The following is a 12,982-nucleotide window of genomic DNA, read 5'->3' as shown; positions in this document are numbered from 1 at the left end:
TTAACTATCTGACTATAAATAGAAATATTGTAATATATATGCAATAGTTGGCAATAATGTCCGTCCCTTAGATAAGATTATAATCGTATTTCACAATTGCCTCTCTCTGAAGATTGCAATGTTCTGATGAATTATATCACTCTAAAACTTGTGTCCTATCTTTGCAAATTGTTTGAGCTTTTCTTAATCTTTTATAATTTCCTTTTTTAACACAGGCTAGCGAGTTGTGTTTTTTTAATAAAACAGAAAAATTAAGAATCTCTTTATAAGTCTCTTCCTGAAGATTCCCAATAGCAAATGCAACTGATTTCAGGGCTGCACTCCATCTGTTTAGGAAAGAAAAAAGACATTAGTAGTCCACACATGAGCAACTTATTAGTTCATTTCGTGAATGCAATACAGTGATTCAAGACTGATTTAAAATATTCATCCACAATTACTGGTGCAGCGCAGTTCAAAGTGCTGCAAATCTGTGGGTTTGACTGAGAAATTTAAGGAAAATAGCTGCAAATTGATTCTGTATGTAATTAATGAAACATTTCATTCTTATGTAAATATTTAATGCTTGGGTCTTGTTTTGCTTGTTTCCTTTCTCTCACTTATCCCTCCCAACCCCCCTTATATGTTTGTTTGCTCAGGGAGTGGGGGTGGGGAGGAATCCCCTGAATAGGGAGTATTCATTCTATGGAAATATACCTTAGCTGAGCTGTATCTTCTACTGCCAGAGCCGCTGATCTGAGGGGTCCTAAGGACTAGCAACTTCCATGGACTTTAATGAGAGTGACAAATTCTCATCACTTTTCAGGATCAGACCCTTTTTGTTGTGGGGGGAATAGACAGTGATACAGATGAACTGTTTAGGTGGGTGTGAGTAGTGGGGTGCAAGGAGGTAGCTTTTCCCCTTAAATGCCACAGCACTTTAACTGAATTTTGCCATCTTCATCAATGGCAGAGTTTAGGGAAGAGCCTGTAGTTTTAACATCATCTTAATAAAATTTTTAAACCTCAAAGATCCTGAGGCTAACTTCAGATTGTCTTTCAAGTCAGTTCTGCATATTGGACACAAATTTTGCAATGTTTTCTGCTTTTAACTCCTTCTCTGTGTTGTTGATGGTTTCGAATTTCAGCGTGGGCCTGCTGACAGGGTTTGTCATGAGTGCAGGCCCTGGATCCTAGTCTAAAGCTCTTCAAATCCAAAGATCTCCAAAGATCAGAAAATCAAGATCTAGGGCTACCGGTTTGGGGGTACTTGAATAACTGCTTATTTGAGTTAATCAGTGAGGAGAGCTCTTGACGATCATCTGTTGTAACTGAACAAATTGGAAGGCAGTGGGGAAAAAAAGCCCTCAAGCCTTCTGCTTCTCACCAACAAACCCCTGTATATGAAGGTTTTTCCTCTGAGGCGTGGTTGTGTGACTAGTTGTTTTCTTCAGTGCTGGATTTAAGTGACATTAATCCAGCATAAAGGGCTTGGAACTGTAGAATCAAAGTAGATAATGTGCTTGTATCTCCTTTAAGTTGTGATGCTGCAGCTTTGTACAGTGACAGAAGGAAATGGATACAGTATTGTAACTTAGAATACTTTCTGTTGTGGTGAGCCAAAGTTGCAGATGCCACACAGAAAAACGAGAAGGAAAAGGTCTTGGCTGTGCCTGTATACATGTGAGCAATGTTTGGATGTTCTTGTGTTAAATACTCAGCTTTAGGATACAGTTTGATATCTCAAGGCTTTTACATATCTGCTAACCAGAGAGGTTAGTGTATGATATGTAGACTTTTAATGATCTATATTGGTTGGTGACAAAATTGAGTTATCAGAATTATGATTTTCTTCTGGCAGGTAGGCCTTGTTTTCGCTAATGCAGGCCTCTAGCTTACCACCTGGAGCATTCTTTTCTTTTCTTTTCTTTTCTTTTCTTTTCTTTTCTTTTCTTTTCAAGAATGAAGGAGTTTAAACTTTCTTCAAAATGACGAAACCTCCTCATATCGTTATTTGAGAGAGACTTAACTAAAACAGGACCTTTTGGTCCTTCAAATAAATTCCAGATAAATAATTCACCTAAATAAAGAATCCTGTTCTTATCTGATGCAAAACTAAAACCCTCGTGCTGGCTGAAGTATTTCCCCACATGCACAAATTGCTGAAAAATTCAATGTAACCAAAATAGCAATGTTTTGTGAAAATATTTTGATTTTTTTTCAGTTTCATTTTTTTGATGGAAAATTTGGCAGTTTTCCAAAACACTTAGTTTCCTTTTTGGTTTAGTTTCTTGTTTTCTCTCATTATTGTACCCCTTCCCTCCAGTTCTCCCCTCTCCCCCATTCTCCCTTAAGAGTTGGAGAGTTTTTTCCTGACCAAAATGAAGCAAATTTTTCCATTGATGAGCAAGTTGTTTTAAAAAAAATGAAAAATCATTTATTTCAGTCATTTCTGAAAAAACATGTTTCTTTTTTTCAATAGTTTTAATGAAATATACTTCTCTTTCAGTCAGCTATAATAAAACACATTGGCTAACTGCACTTATATATTAAACTCTTTGGAGAGTCCACACTGTTTTGCTCTATAGTCCTTGAGTGGAGATCCCAGAGGCAAACAATTCTCTTTAAAAATGTACCCATGTGTGGCCAGGACTACAATGATAGATTTACTAGACCCAGCAAATAAAGTCTTAAATTCATTAGATGTTGGTGTTTTATATCTTTAAATTTCATTTAATCCACAATTAAAATGGCTTTAGTGTCAACTCAGTTTCTGTCCAGATTACAGAATCATCCTACGAATTGTGCATGATTGATTGTGTCTGGACTCTCACCAAGTAAATTTGTCCTCCTTGAAACATTTTGGATTTTTTTTGCCACTTTACATTAATAACCCACTAAGACATAATTGCTATGTAGAAAGCTAAAAACATATATTCTGAAGGGTAATAATTTTGATAGCAAAGTTATGCTGTTAGGGTTTCACTGGAGAGAGAAATGAATGGTTAAAAACAAGCATGTCTAATCTTGTCTCAGTGTTTACACACCCAGTAGCGATACTGTCATTTGAGAATTAAGTTTATAGCACACATTTGGGTGGGAGGCTCATTGCTGGATGCGGCAATAATCTACTTTAGGAGAACCTGAGACATTTTCTCTCCTCCCTACTGCCTCCCGGTATTTTGGTCTTGTATATAAGTCTTGTTCATGAATACTGATTTCTATCCTTGTTATCCTGCTCAGACCTTTTCTCTTAGCCGTAATAGCTGCTGAACTACCTGGTGATTCATCTACATCATTAGTCTTTGCTTTAAGTGTAGTTTTAAGAGACCCCTTTCTGCCTACAGGTTTTTTGGTATCCAACACATGCACCAGAAAAATCAGTTACTTCTGCTACTCTGCAAATGTGTTCAGCGGGCAAGTGGCCATACGTAAAGAAGAATCTGATGCTCTAATAATGACAGAAGCAGAACCTTTGTGCCTACAGACCACTTCTATTGCTCTGCTAAGAGAGTGATAGTTTGTGTGTTTAGCTACAGCTGGGGGGAGGGGGGAGGAGGATTCTGTTAAATTAGAAATATGAAATAGACTAAGAACGCTTGCGGTGGAGCTGGATGGCTGGTGTTCCTGGTAACAGGATACAAAGCAGGCTCTCTCATCTCAGTGGTTCAGCTCCAGCCAAGATTCATAATGACTAGAGATGGATAGGAAACATTTTTGCCACCCTGTGAAAATTTTCACAGAATTTCCGAAATTTCCCTGTTCTATATGCAACTGAGACCTTTCTATAAACAAAATAATTTTTTTTGAGAGAGAGAGAGAAGCCAATAGCCCAGTGATGAAGGCACTCCCCTTGGACGTGGGGGAAACAAATGCAAGTTCTTGTTCTTCCTGGTTCTCAGCAGGGACTTGAACCTGGGTCTCCCATATCCCACGAGTGCCCTAACCACCATGTTGTCAGCTATTCTCGGATGTCTCTCTTTGTTTCTCAGATCTATGCCATTGAAAAATGCTGAACCCGGTCTAGTAGTGACCACTGTCTGATGCTCGTGAGTCAGTATTAGAGTGCTCTCCACACAAATGGTGCTCCACATGCACTGCACCTGACCGGGTGGTAGCTAGGGTGACCAGATGTCCCGATTTTATAGGAACAGTCCCGATTTTGGGGTCTTTTTCTTATATAGGTTCCTATTACCCTCACCCCCATCCCGATTATTCACATTTGCTGTCTGGTCACCCTAGTGGAAGCCCTTTCAGGTTGGTGGTTCGTGGAGGGGTAATCTGTACATGGCATTTTGATCTGACTGAACTGCAAAGCCAGGTTGCATGGGTCATGGTCTTAGATCACTGGCCTCCAGGTCCTCAAAAAGCAGAGGGTCAGGGAACAGATTTGAAAAGCCTGCCTCTCTAATATGGGGATCTTTGCAGAACAGGCTAGGAGTGGCTGTATGCAGCAAAGTAGTCTGCGTATTTTGATGGGCTAGAGGAGGCTACTTCCATTTCTGGGAGGTACCTGGCCACATAAGACACATGGAGAAGTCTGAGGATTTATACGCTTTCCTAAGAAAGTAACAGAATGTTAAGGTTGCACTGTTAGGCACTTAAGTCTGGAAGTTGCAAAGTTAAGCGTATATGCAGTCCAGTCCAGTTTGTGATTAGATGCTCTCTCTCAAATAATACAATCTAATGTATAAACTTCTGTACATACGTGAAACATCTTGTACAGAGCTGGTTGAAAATGGAACAAAACTGCCCACCACCCAGCCATTGAAAACCCAAATTTTTCCAGTTTTAAACCTGACAATGTTGACAAAATTAAAAAATTGATCAGTTTTTTACAGGGGAAAAAAATCCTTTCTTGACCAGCTGTAATCTCTTGGTACTGCACCCACTAGTCAATCGGTTGTAGTCATTTAGGAGAAAAGTACATAGTAAGCTGTTTTTAAGCAACATGTTACAGTGTGAACATAATACAGTGCAAATTTGATAGCATGGATAAGCCACCCAAGTGTACACCTAAGGCAGCTTCATAATCACTGCCTCATTGTGTAATCTGCACCTACAGAACCCTGTGCTGCTGTTGGAAGAGAAATTATGTAGCACATGGCTGTTGACGAAGGGTTCATTTATGCCTTTAGGGCACCAGCCCTCTGCTGGGAGGAGGGGCATACTAGTAAAGAAATAATGGATATAGAGCCGTCACTGCCCTCAGTGGGAGCTCAGGGAAAACAGGCTGCTCCCTGATGCTCACAAGCATGCAGCAGGGGTCTGTCCACAACTACAGGGAAAGAAACAGACTGTGGCCCCGTGCAGCCAGCCAGTTCTTTTGACTGATATGTGGGGTTATCTAAGCCTGTCCTCTTTTTAAGGTGTTGTACAGGGGGATACACAAAGGGAGCAGTGTTTGTTCTTTAGAGAGAGCACAGACTGATGATGTGCTGCTATACAGGGAAGCACCCGTGTGCATTTTGAAAGAAGAGTTAACGAGATTAGTTAAATCAAATAAATGGTCTTATTACATCTATGCTGTGACAGGGCTCTTTGATCTATATCCATTATTTCTTTAGCAATATGGCACTTAAAATCTGTACCACTAGTTCTTAGGCTTTTCTTCACTACAAAACTAGCAGACACTGCCCCTTTTTTTGGTGGGAGCTCTGTAGGGGCCTAAAAAATATGTAGAGAGTTTAAATGATGCTGAATATAAATTGCTACACCAAATTTTGGAGCAATAACATTGCAAAAACTTTGCAAGCCTATAGAGGGCTCAGTTAACTAACTTATAACACTGGCTGCATAATGAAGGTTATATTTGATGTTTAAACACACTATTTTTTACGTTTGTTTGTTTTCCTGAATAGTATAGTACACTTGTGAGTTAACAATCTTATTTAGGAAGCGTGTCTGTTGAATGCTTCCCCTGTAGGATACAATTATAATACTGGATACGGTGTTTATGAAGGAGGATGCAAAGCTTCTAGCACACTAAACTGTTCATTCTGGTATTAGGGGTATTCCTGACTTGAAAGTTATCATCCATTTTAATGAGAATATTAGTGGAATAGGTAATAACTCTAAAACCAGAATGAAATTTTTAGTTGCACCCACCGTAATTTAGGCCTCAGTGAGACTGTGGTTATGTGCTTAAGGCACATGTGTAAGTTTTTGCAGGTTCGGGGGCTAACTGAGGCCATTTGGTTTACCAGGGGTTCACTTGTTTGGTCTCTCCTGCTTTCACTTTCCCTGGGTTTTGCTTTTAGTTTTTTATACAGTCTTTCAAGAGATGGGGGTTTGACTCCTGGTCACAACTTCTCTTCTTTTTCCTTGGGCCAATGGAGTTGGGAGCTCAAGGGGACGCAATGTGATTGTTTTCCGGCTGAGGAGGAATATCTTGTGTTTCTCAGCAGTGACCTCTCCAGATGACCACAGAGCAGAGTTGCTTGGCTCTGAAAAGAAGTCTTGACCGTCCTGTGTCAAAAGGCTGGTAGCTGTGATGTCGGGCCAGTGTATGTGAGAAGGAAGGGAAAGCCTTCTTTTCTTGTGAGCAGCCTTAGTGGTTGCAGATTTTAAGATCCAACACTGGATCATGTCACTTCCCTATTTGTACCCTTACACTGGCTTCCCTCAGCCTTCCAAGCTTTTGCTCAGCACTTCTCCGGCTAAATCACTGCTTATTTCTCTCTGCTCACCTCTTTCTTCTTCCCCCTGCACAAGCCCCTCCTGTTTAAGAGCTCCCTGTGTATCCTGCTCCCACTCTTGCCTTCAGACCTTCTTCCTTGCTGCCCTTTTGTGCTTGGAACAGGCTTTGTTCTAATCCTCCCTTAAAAAAACCCTGCTCCATAAGGCCTGACAATAAGCCACCGAGGAGATGCATTTAAATGAGAAATATGTTAAACTGGCCATCGTGCATGATTTGCTCTGTGTGTGTCCTGCACAATCTCAAGCTATATTTTCCTTTCCCTTTGTTTACTCTTGCAGAATTGCTAATTACCAACCCCAAGTGTTCAAAAACCATGAATCAGGCGCCCAAAATTATTATTGGCTTAAAAGTCATTATACTTATAAAACCATGCGCTGCCACCTCACCCCATGTTTTGGGTTCTTTTTATTTGTCTTTTGTTTTTCGAGTCTTTGGGGTGTGCACTTGAGTCACGTTTCTGAACTTTTCTGCACAATGCTGGGAGCTAGAAATTGGACAGCTGCCTTTCTTTTAAAACGGAAACAGATTTTCATGTAATCACAGGATTCCAGGAGCTGAGGCTTAAAGAAAAACACCAAATATTGTCAGACTCGTGATAAAATCACAAGAGTTGGCAGACAACACTGTTGTCTCTCCATCACCCCCACAATGTTCTTAGTCTGTATGTAATGTGTTGGTTGTCTTTTCACTTATTGATCTTAGAGTGCCATTGCCTCAGAGCAGAGATTTTAGTCTTTTATAACTTGTAATGCACCACACATGTCTTTGGTACTAGAAATAATCTAATACCAAGTGCCTTGGATTTTAATGATCGAGCATTTCATAGCCAAGAAACTTTATTTTAAAAAAATGACTCCTTTGGGTCCCACAAACTGGTTCTTGTGCTCTCTCTGCTGGCTCTGCAGGAGCAGCAGACATGCACTGTCTTCTCCAAGCCATGATTGCACTGACAATGTTGATATGCAAACTGGAAGCTTTGTTGGGCGAGATTGTCCATGTTCGTATAACACAATTCCTCTTCATGGTGCACTGCTTATATAACTGCCTCACTGCACGTGCAGTACTTACAGGAAAGGGACAGAAGGACAGAGAGAAGTTTGGGATACTGAATCAATGGGTTGGTGATAGCGAGTGTCAGCGGAGGTATAGGATATGGACAGCGCGGAAGAGATGCGTTTGGGCCAGTTTTTTAAAAAAGCAATGGAGAATCCATAATGTGGGATCATTAATAATAATGATGATCAACTGTTGCATAATACTTTTCAGCCATAGATCTGAAAGCACTTTAAAAAGGAAGATTAGTATCATCATTCCCATTTTACAGGTGGGAAAACTGAGGACCAGTGAAGTGACTTACCCAGAATCACATAGTGTGTCAGTGGCAGAACCTGAATAGAACCCAGGACTCCTGACTCCTCTGCTGGGTGAAACAAAAGTTTAACATCTAGTAGAAAGAAGTTAAAATTGTGGGGGGAGAGGGAAGGAATTTGTGGAAGAGAACAAATACATAATGGAGTTTTAAAGAGATTATTTTCAGGAGACATAAAGATCAATTTTTCACCGATAGTGTCTGCCAAAATGCAGGCTTCCTAAAATGGTTATTTTTCACCTGGACAAATAATCCAGCCAAATCAGTTTCTGAGGCAGATTGTGGCTTTATGCCAATATACTTATTTCAGTTGAGGATGCTGTTCTTAGCAAACAATTTAATTTTTAGCTTTTTTACGTTTTGTGAATTATCTATTAACAAACTAAATGCTCCTGCAATCCAAATAGGAAGTAATTTTAACTTACATTTTTTCATTATTCTACATTTATCATCTAACCCTGAATGTGAGTATTTTGCGGTGTCTGAGTTGTTCCCTAACTATCTGGCTTCAACTCCTGATAATTGATCATTAGCGGTTGCTGATGGACTGGGCACTGAAATCACGTGGGATATTTTCTGCTTCGGAAGGCTGGCTTTTCATGAATGTTCTTGTAAACAAAAAATCCTTGTGTAAAAGTTAGTTGAAAATGAATAAAAAGGATTACAAACCGTATTTGTGTGTGAACGTTCTTCATTTTTCTGCCCAGTATTCTGAGTTTTAGTGCCTATTAACAGAAGCCTATAAGGATACCCTGCTTGATTGCTGAGACAGCATGTAACACCGTGCTGCCAGTAAACTTTCCACTGTTTTCCCCCCCACCCCCCGCCTTACAGTATTTCTTTTAGGATTTAAACAGCATTTCCTAGAAGTCAAGGGGCCGTGCCAAAGTAATCTGTAAATTTGCTTTGTTTTGCTTCAGACAGGGTGGTGTTTTGTGGTATTTTGTCTCCTCCACCTAAGCAAAGTTCCGGGTGGTGGTTGTGTTTTTTTAAAATGACAGTTCATAACATTCAGCAAAGACTCTCCATAAAGAAAATGAAAGAGAGTTCAGCATGGCATTTAATTGAAGAAAAAATATTTACTTTTCTTCAATTAATAAATCTGGATACTCACTTTAGTAGAATTCGCTATCAGCTTCCCATCTTCATTTTACAGATGAGCAAACTTTGAGGTTCAAACTGATGAAGTGGTTCACCTTAGTCTCACAATGAATCAGTGGAATTGCTGGTTATAGAACCTGGGGTCCCAAATCTTAATCCTTTCCCCCCACATCTTGCTTTTTAGAACTTTTAAAGTTCCATGAGTTTTTGCAGATCTGCTCTTGCAGCTTAAATGCTGCTGCATTGTACCGATGAGGATGTGTGAGTAACACATCTATATTTCATTGTAGGAAAATGGATCGTGTTATTTGAAGGCACTGAGGAAATAGTCATCAGCTCCTGAGAGGAAGAAGGCACTTGTGGAACTCAGGTAGGAAGATTTTTATTCTGAGCTGGTAAAATACATATGGGCCTCTTGTCTTTTCTAGCCAGTGCATCATGGATTATGCTTTAACCACTCATCTGGTTGCTATCAAGGTTCATCAGCTCTTTTGAGAAGTAGTTCAATTGATGACAATGACAAAACACTGCTAGCAAAGCCCTCGGTATAAACATTCATTGGCTACCTTGGTTTAATTCTGTTGATTCTAATATACAGTACAAACAAATGACGCTTGTACTGGCCTTTCCAGCTGTAAAATAGTATGTTCTGCATGCTCCCAGTAAACATGCACTTATAATAAAACAAACTAGCAGTCCCTTAGTAGAAATTAAACAGTAGTTTCAATGAAGTAGTGTTTAGTATTTATATCTAGGTGTAGTGAGGAATGAAAAGTACACAACAAGTATTCTTTTGTTTATTTGTTTTTGTCATATTTAGACATTTCCTTCAAACTTGTTCTACTCTTTGTTTGGTTCAATCTATTTTTTATAGTATTTAAAATACATAAGATGATAGGTTGTTGCATCTCTGCCTTTGGCATAGTTCCAGAGTACCTTAGTGGGTTTCAAGTGTTTTTGCAGTGTGGTTCACGTTTTGTCTTATAAATCAACTGCCCTCTCACTTGCTATCATGTGGACCATTTCCACTTCAACTCTCAAGAATGTCTACATGGCACAGCATAAGTGGGGAAGTGACTTTAGGGAAATGTTTAATGTATTTTCAGTTGTTTTTAATGCAAATTAGCAGCTGGAAATAAGGAAGAGGTGTTAGTACCATGTGACCATCCAGCTTTCTGCAGCTCACCAGCCCATGGTCCAAGGATCATAATTTGAGAGCCAATGTTGAGAGGGATTGACATTAATGTGCGAATAGACTTCCCTTATCTATTACTACCAATATTGCTCCCCAGCATTTCAATTATACATCTTGGTGAGGTGCAGACGATTGACCTGAAGCATTTCTTCATCAATGTTTCTTTCCAGCCTCACCTCCAAATGCCTCCTGCTCCTACCCACTGCGTATTTCAAGAACCAAATGAGAAAAAACTGTTTGACCAATATTTATACGTGGGGTGTGTATGTGTGGGGGGAGGGTATAGTGTAAATCTTGCTTCCAGCAGAAAATGCCATCCCAGTTTTGCCTCCGATAATAAGAAACATTTCTGACATGGCCACTAGAACCAGTTAGTGGTGTGTGCCTGCCATTTGCTGTATTTTTTTTTACTGCAGTGCTGCCTTCCTTTTTGTGTGTTTTTTTCTTTTAAATCAAGAAAACAAATATTCACTGGTTTAGAACTAGCATTGTATGACCCGCCACTTCCCCCTTCATCATGAATGATTACTTACAAATACTGATAAAAATGGAAGGCTATTATTCAGGTTTATGCTTTTAATCATCTTTGATCACACTTAGCAGAACTTGCATGGACAAATCCATTCATTAACAGTACTAACAAAAACCAAACTGAAAAAAGGGAAGACCAAAAATTGAAAAAGAGAGCAATTAACCAAGTCTTCACTGGAGGGAAAGACCTCTTAATTATTTATATCAAGAAATAGAATAGTGCAGAACAAGAATGCTAAAACCTTGCTTTAGAATACCCTGGGAATATTTTTGTAGCAGTGTCCTGAAAGGTTCGTTTGGGTTTGTGCCCTACATCTGAATATATGTCTAAAGACTTGACCCTTTCAGTGCAAAATCATATGATGTGTCCAGCCATGGGTTAGAGAATTCAGCCAAATAATCTTTAAAAACAACCTTGTTTTATGCTGTCCTGGCCATGGATTCTGGCTTCAAAGGAAAAATTTCCTTTTTCCATTCCATGAAGAAACTCAGAGGAAAGAAGTTCCTGGCTGTGCCTTCAGATCACATGGTTTCACTGCTGTAGAGCAGGAATGTTTGCTATGGTATTTCCGGAGGCTTCACAGAAAGAGCAGCTTTTTTTATTTTTTGCCAGCACAAGGACATTACAATCTGAGAGTGCTAAGAGCTCAAATGATGAGGGTTTCTGTTATAAACTGTGCGAGTGTGTCTTAAAGTGTATGTTTTTAATTAAAGAAAAATCAGAAAAACAATGTCAGGCAATGTTTTTGTTGTTGCACATGTGTGAGAGAATAAATCAGTTGTTATTGAAATGTGATTCTTGGCAAGCTAAATATTAACGCAAACCCTTCTGTTTAGATGCTCTTAACAGTTCCTTTTGACATGTGTCATTTTAAAAGGCATTCTGGAATCTGTCTTGATAGCTGTCATCTTGCAAACTGGAGTAATGGAAACAAAAGATGATCACTCAAACAAGGTTAGAGAGAAGAGCCATTCCCTAAGTCTTGCTGTCACAGTGTAGAATCCCCAACTCAAATTAGGAGAGCTTTGAATTAGTTCTGGCTCCTGGGATCCTGCAGTTAAGATTATGCAAACCTGCTCTTTCTCATTGTAAGAAAAGCACACATTCCTTCTGAGACTCTGTAAAAAACCAATCCAGACCGGGCTAGAGGATGAAGTGTGAGGGCCTCAATCTTGGACAGGATGGGGCCATTCCACTCGAGTGACTGGTTAGTGGAAGCTTTATAGCCATATCGATATAGCTTTATGCATGAGTGAGATTAGTGATGAGTGATGACATTAGAGGCGAACATACCAGTCCCATTGCAATTGCACAATATGACACCGTGGCCTTGTTTAAACTTCAAAAATATATACCTGTTCTCAAGGACTGTGTTGAAACAGCATTGCAAAATTTCATACTGTAGATGCATTTAGCCAGGGAAGAACCATTGGCCCCGAGAACAGCAAACACCGGCTTCTTGTAGAGGAAGTAATCTTCCTCCTGTTAAAAAGGAGTTCTCTGGACTTCTCTGAAAAACTCTCCGTCTTATTTTAATCTCTCATTAATGCTGTTTGGACAATGGTAAGTATAATCAATGAAAAATGGAAAGAAATGAAAAAACTTGGTTAAAAATATTGCTGAAATTGTCAGAGTTTTTTTTGTTTGGAAAAAAATTAATTTATAAAAACCTAACTTTTTCAGGTTTTCATTGAAATTAGAAAATTTTGAACAATTCTGTGAAAATACTCACCTTTAAAAATGGAAGGCCATTTTTCATGAACAAAAAATGCTTTTGACATGCTCCTTTAAATTTGAATATGGTAACTTCTAGAGGCCCCAGCAGAGGTCTGGGACACCTTGTGCTAGACGCTACACATAGTAAGACTCAGTCCTTGTCTTGGAGATCATACACTTGAAAGAGACAAGACAGAGAAAGGGCAGAGAAAAGAAATAGTATTACCCTTATGTCATGGTTGTGGAACTGAGGCAAGGAGAGATTAAGTGATTTGCATGAGGTCAAAGAGTCTAAAATTGGTGAGTCTAAAATTGAGCCCAGAACTCCTGCATCCCAGACCAGCTCATTAACCACAAACCATTCTTCTCTTTTAAGCTTTTCTTCAGCAG

The 12,982-nt window shown here is 39.4% G+C and overlaps 1 protein-coding gene across 14 annotated transcripts in view; it reads left to right on the top strand.

Moving 5' to 3' along the window:
- Nucleotides 1-12,982, top strand: part of ZMIZ1 (zinc finger MIZ-type containing 1) — a 486,685-nt gene that overhangs the window by 150,460 nt on the left and 323,243 nt on the right. For all 14 annotated transcript variants that reach the window (XM_039547295.1, XM_039547296.1, XM_039547307.1 and 11 more), the window contains one exon: nt 9,440-9,519. The gene's annotated coding sequence lies outside the window, so the exon portion shown is untranslated. The remainder of the gene's footprint in view (nt 1-9,439; nt 9,520-12,982) is intronic.

Source organism: Mauremys reevesii, linkage group 7 (genome assembly GCF_016161935.1).
Source record: "Mauremys reevesii isolate NIE-2019 linkage group 7, ASM1616193v1, whole genome shotgun sequence".
Lineage (NCBI taxonomy): Eukaryota > Metazoa > Chordata > Testudines > Geoemydidae > Mauremys > Mauremys reevesii.
The sequence above is the reverse complement of the archived record's forward strand: the minus strand, read 5'-3'. Positions and strand labels throughout refer to the sequence as shown.